Source organism: Perna viridis, chromosome 8, assembly GCF_037379345.1.
Source record: "Perna viridis isolate PV_CMFRI_1.1 ecotype Kerala chromosome 8, ASM3737934v1, whole genome shotgun sequence".
NCBI classification, from domain to species: domain Eukaryota; kingdom Metazoa; phylum Mollusca; class Bivalvia; order Mytilida; family Mytilidae; genus Perna; species Perna viridis.
In genome coordinates, this window is record NC_142452.1 from 9,283,981 (window position 1) to 9,290,860 (window position 6,880).

Here is a 6,880-nt window from a genome sequence, read left to right on the forward strand (position 1 = left end):
ATAATTGTATTAAGTGGAACATGCTTAACACATTTAATGCTACTTGACACATTACTGCAAGAATTTCATTCCCTTTATGCTAATTTATTATTAATCATCCAAAAAGGAGTCCTTCAAATCTTCAGTTCATTGAAGACTAGATGTTAGATTATTTGCAGAAATAATAGAATATAATTGAGCTGAATAATCGCCAGAAACTATTTACAGGTTATAAAAGATGTATCGAATGATCTTAAAGGAATTACATTAAAATTTGGACTAACGTAACGTACGGTGTTGGTGTCTTTTTTGTATTGCGACGTACATCGTTATATAATTGTTACATGTAAAAAGAAGCATGCTTTATTTATTTTTTGACATAAAATAAAACACACGACATTGTTTAATTATTTAATTATCCGATTCGATTAATTTTCGTACGTTTTGGTCAATTGAAATGATCAGATTACATCCCGATATGGTAAATAGTTTGGCATCAATCATTTAAAAACTATTTGAAGGAAATTTTATCCTATGAGAAAAATGTTAGGGATTATGAAAACAAATTTCGTGATGCGTTAAAAAAAGTAAAACATCCTCACTAAAACAGAAAGCCAACAAATCTACAAGCAAAAAAGTCCGTTTTCGAATTTTTTGTCTTTGGATTCTTTAGTGGATTCCTCATTAATAATCCTACCTCCATTTTTCAATCAGATTTCGGATATCTCTTACGGTTTTCGAATTATAAGGGCCACACCAGAATAATCATTTTTTTTTGCTTTTGTCCAGTTTGAAAAAAAAATCAAAAATATATTTTTTGCAATATTTGTACAGCTTATTATATCTTATAGCTAAAATAATTGTCAAGAGGTAATTAGACGATCACGAAATACGTTGATTTTACAATATTTCACTAGCGAATGTGCAAGCGCGTGTCTACACATTTCAAAGTACTTTGATGCAGACATCATTGCATATGAACAGACAGGGGTGCACGCAAAAGAGGGGGTTGGGTGCTTTCTTTTCCTGTTTTCTTTTCGACATTTCTTTCATTATTTTATCAGATTCGCTAAAATCGTATTTTTTTTTTTATTCATTACGTCCTCAGTCGTAATAATTCAATCTAGTATCGTAAGTTTTCAATACTTTTCATTGTTTTTAAAATGGTCGTTAAATGAGTTTTTACGTCACAAAACAGAACGTTACTTTGGAAACGTCAAAAATGTGACATTTTTGTTAGACACGGTTTTACATATATATATAACCCATTTGTTAAGCCAAAGAAAAATAATGAAATGATAAAACAACAGAGGAGGATGAATACATTTTTAAGTATATGAAGAAATCGACTCAACGCCATTTGCCTTTTTGAACAATTCGTTCGAATTTCGCATGGTGTACGCCTGAATAAATAAAATATACACATTTTAGATGTTGTGACATTTTGGTTAGACACAGACAAAATGCTGCACTTAGATACATCTTCAACCAAGTACCATATTTTTAGAATATACTATCTGCAGCATATATACATGTAAAATTCAAAATTTCATAGTTATTAGTTCACTCAAAGCTAACGAAAAAATCTTTTGATAAAGACTGAGTAGCACGCAACGTGAAGAAAACGTTGGGAAAAAGACAACGTGACGTCACAACATACGTGCGTATTTATCTACTATTAAACAATAAAACTCATTATTTTTTTAGAATAGACATATTCTGAATATTTATACAGTCCTTTAAACGTGCATATACTTTGGTAAAAATACTATTCGTTGTTATATTTTATAACAGTAAGCAAGAATGTAGCCAATGGCCAACGTCGAAAAAATTAAGATTTGTGACATAATTGAAATACGGACAAAAAAGGCTTTTAACAAAAAGAATGTTTAAACATTTTATAAATATTTTCATTGGGGTTATGTAATAAATTGTCAATATAGTTAAAAAGAGTCCCGATTAAAAAAAGCTGTTCGCATAACTTAAAAAAATGTCTAACATTTTGTCTTCAAATAGATTTTTTTCCATTTTTACAATGTCCACATCAAACGGGAGACATTTGTGATATTGTAATACGCTTTGATATTATTACGTCATGAAAAATATGACATCGTCTGCAGCACAGACTGCTCTTTCCAAAAAAAGTTTGTTTTATCAAAATGCGCCAAGAAACAACTTGGATGTATTGGTGAAATGGGAAGCAAGCATTTCTTAATGTTACCCACCACATATGAAAATGGACGTTCTTGTGATCGAATAATGCTTTCCCTCCACAATTAACGGCATCTTGTAAAGATTTATGATTGTAATCCTGAAACAAAAACCATTTTCGAACATTTTAATATCTATATTGCCTTTAATAACTCCACATTCTAATAGCAATATTTGGTTTTCGTAACCAGCCCCGGTTCAATCGAATGTGACACCAACAACGTACGCAACGTCACTATATATTTTTGTGTAGGTATATGTATTTTGATAAATCATAAACCCACAATTTGATCAAAAATAAACTTTACCTATCAATTATAATGATAACACCAATTTCCCCCTTATATTTCATTAATTTCAAAAGGGGTGCGGCAAAAACCTCCAAAAACTATTGGACTCTCCGCCATGTTTCTCGGATTTCAACAACATCAAGTTTTCGTGAATAAACAAAACTTTACGTACGCCAACGACAGGGTGATACGATTACACGACCGAAAAAAAAAATGCGGTCGCATTAAAACTGTTCTTAATTTTTTCGGTAAGGTCATTTTTGTCAGAACCTGAAGAACCTCTTAAAAAAAACACATAAAATTTAACATTTTCAAAGTAAAATGGGATTTTATAAAATAAATACTTACCATCATAAATTCTGAGTAAGTCCATCAACGCAAGTCAAGCAGGCGGAATCCCTTATCTAATAGTAACCATCTACCCTTTATTCATCCATTTAATTTTCAAAAGTAAGCAAGAAGCTATACAAAAAATAACAGGGGATGAAGGGGAGGCTGGGAGGGACCTATAATTTATGATGGTAAGTATTTATTTTATAAAATCCCATATTCCTTTAAAAATGTTAAATTTTATTACAATAAATACGTTATCATCATAAATTCTGAGTAAATTTTAGAATTAATAAAAAACACAGAATCTAACGTAAAGCTGAATTCCCTGAACCAGAAGATGCAGGAGGTAAAACAACTTTCTGTGCCGTTATCAAAGGTCCCAATGAAAATAAGCCCTCGGCTTGGGAAGATAATAATCTTAGGTAATGAGAAATGAATGAATTTTCAGTTCTCCAGAAACCTGCCGATAAAACTTCCTCTAAAGCAGTATTATTAAACAGCGCGCAAAATGTAGAAATAGCTCTAACATCGTGGGCTTTAATGTTCAGACTAGACAGAGATTCTTTACTAGAAGAATTGTAAGCTAACTGAATGGTCTTACAAATCCAGGTAGATAATGTTTTTGCTTGATAAATCTTTAATATCTTTCTTAATAGGAATAAATAGCCTAGTATTAGTCTATATTGTATATAGGCAATGAAGGTATAACTATTGGCTCTGAACCTCTACTAGAAATCTGATTTTTGGCTAAAAAAGCTGGATCAGTTAAAGGAGTGACAGAGGATTTATCTCTATTGAACCGTAGACATGAATCATAAATAGAAAGACCACGTATTTCACTTCTTCTCCTACCTGAAGCTAATGCCAGTAGAAAACAACATTTATATGACAAAAATTTGATATCTACTTCTTCAGCTGGTTCAAAAGGAAAGGTTTTTAAAGACGATAAAACCAAATTTAAATTCCAGGCAGGAATTAAAACCTTCTGTCTAGGACGTTCAAGAGTAAAATTCCTAACTAAAAGTGAAATGTACTCATTACTACCAAAATCCGGACCACCAGACAAGTGGATAGTTCTGGAAATAGCTGAACGATAACCTTTAATTAAGGAAGGAGACAATTTTTTATCTTCAAAAAGGTAGATAAGAAATTCAGCTAACTGCTGAACAGTAATTTTGAGAGGATCAATTTCCTTCTCACTACACGAACTACTGAAGATTATCCACAGCATCGTATACGATGTTGGTAGAGTCTCTGACTGCTCGGGAGAGATGTCTGGCTGCTCGTTCAGACAAGCCTCTCTCCTTGAAACTATTCCTGAGAGAAGCCACGCGAAAAGATGTAGATTCTCTGGATTGGGATGAAGAATCTTGCCCTTGAACTTGGAAAGAAGACTGTGTCATGCCGGTAGTAAGAGTGGATGAGCACAAGACAGTCGAAGAAGATCTGGATACCAAGCTTGCTTGGGCCAAGCTCGAGCAATAAGAATGATCAGACATTGCTCCGAAGCACTCTTCCGAAGAACTGCTGACAGAAATCTGGTGGGAATGCATATCCGAACATTCTTTCCCAAGGAAAACTCATGGCGTCTACTGCATAAGCTTCTGGGTCCGAAACAGGAGATACGAACACCTGAAGTTTGAAGTTGTGACTTGTTGCAAATAGATCTACATGAAGAGACCCCCAATGGAGAGTTATTGCTTGAAATACTGACTGGAGAAGTACCCATTCTGTATTCACTGGGGCTAGAGTTCTCGATAGAGAGTCTGCTAAGACATTGAGTTTCCCTGGAACATGACGAACTACTAGCTGAAGCTGAAGTTGATTGCAAAAAAGAAGAATTTCTTTTTAAAGACGAAATAGCTTGAAACAATGAGTTCCCCCTTGGTTTTTTAAGTAAGCAACAACCGTCGTATTGTCGGATGCAAGAACAAGAGACTTGTTTTGTAGAATATGCTGAAAATGAGAGACTGCCAGAAGAACTGCTTTCATCTCTAGAAAATTGATGTGTTCTATCAGTAAGTCTGGGCTCCAGACCCCTGATACTGAACGACCTTCCAGATACGCCCCCCAACCGAGGTTGGATGCATCTGTGAATCGAGTCTGATTGGGAACTGGAAAGGACAGAAGCTGGTCTTTCAAAACATTCTCCTGAACAGTCCACCATAAAAGGTGGGGAGACAATTCCCGAACGGTAAAGCTCTGAATTGGTAAACCTTATTGTTCCAGACAAAACGAAGACATTTTCGGTACGAAGAAATATTGGAATATGGAAATAAGCGTCTGTCAAATCCAGGGAAGTGGTCCACATACCTGGAAGTATTGAAGCTCTGATAGAACGATTGGTCTCCATCTTAAAATGGGGAACAACCAGATAAAGGTTGAGAATGGACAGGTCGATGACTGGTCTCATTCCTCTTGTTTTCTTTGGAACAAGGAAAATCCGAGAGTAGAAACCTGGATCTATTGATGATACAGGAACTTCCTCTATTGCTTTCTTTGTCAAAAGACAATCTATCTCTGCTGACAGAAGAGATATTTTTTGCAGATGAGTCGTGTTGGACATTGGAATAGGAACTGATAAAAGAGGTGGTAGTTCCTTGAATTTTAGAGTTAACCCCCCTCCCCGAATTACTGACAATACCCAACAATCTGAGGTAATATCTTTCCATTTTGACAGAAAATGAGTTAACCTCCCCCCTACTGGGATTTGAGAAAGGGGAGTTTTGTAAAAAAAAACCTCTGGATGATTGAGTTTTGTCAGTAACGTACGGGAGGGCAACTTCTTAGGTGGAAGGATTGGACCTCTTACCGCCTTTAAAATTACCTGTTTGGCGTTTAGTAACCGTTTTCTTAGAACCACCTTTCACACCGCCCTCAATGAAAACCTTCCTTCTCTTTTCTGTGGAAGGAAAAGAAGAACCACCAGTAGAAGAACCATCTCTCTTAGAATTATTTCCCGAGAGAAACGTTCACCTTTACTGGTGCTGGAGTGTGATTAAGCTGTTTCTGAATCTCGGCAAGAGGAAGACCAAAACGTTTGTCATCCAATGGAGATTTTAACAACGAATCCTTCAGGCTGTCTGAAACTCTAGCTTTATCTAGAATCTCAGATGTTTAGGTTAAAGTAAAATTTGCCAAACTTCCCACAAGTAAAGGCTGAGAAGAGCCTAGAGCTTTATCAACCTGAAGTAAAAATGGTTTTACTTCAGGAGGAAGAGAAATATCTTTCAGTATCTTTTCAAATAATGTTCTGCTGTACCTAGTACATGAGAAGCATTTCTAAGATTCTCAGTTTCAGACCAGACAGACTGAGAAAGACGCAGTCCATCCACAGGCTTTGAATTAATTGAAGAAAACTTACCCAAAGTGGAATTGAAAATATCATAATCCCTAGATCGGAAATGATCATTAAAGGAAGTTATACCAAAACCACTTACCTTGGAAAAATGAGACTCATTGGTTATGATACCTTCATTAATAATTTGAAGAGAAGTGGACAAGTGATTGGATTCTGGGAAACTAATATGAGACTTAGGTAGGTCATTAGACATACCACAAGAAACTTCAAAAGTTGAAGTGAGTCTCTTAGGTTTGGGAGGTGACTGAAATGGCACCTTATTGACATCTCTCATAATAGAGTAAACTGAATCTCTAAGATCCTTCAAAATAGGAGTATCCTCACTTTCAGCAACCTTGTTGGTATTGATAGGAGACCAATCAATAACAGAATGAGCAGTATTACAAACCGAAACACTCTGAGGAACCTGATCCTTAATTTCACCTTGAAAAATTACCTTCCTGACTACCTGGGGCCACTGAAAAGCGTTCTTCATCATCACTATCCTCACGTTCACTTTCAGAATTGTGAACTGTTGGAAGTGGAGTCATAGAGGAGCTAGGTGTGGGTTGGTTGGTATTTTTCTCCAAAGCTGTGAGGCGATTGGAGAAAGCAACAAACTTCAAAGATATGGATTGACGAAGTCATCTGAAACACTCTTAAACCCATTTAATGAGAGGGGAAGAGTTAGTGACCTGATTAGACTGACCCCTAACAGAAGATGTAG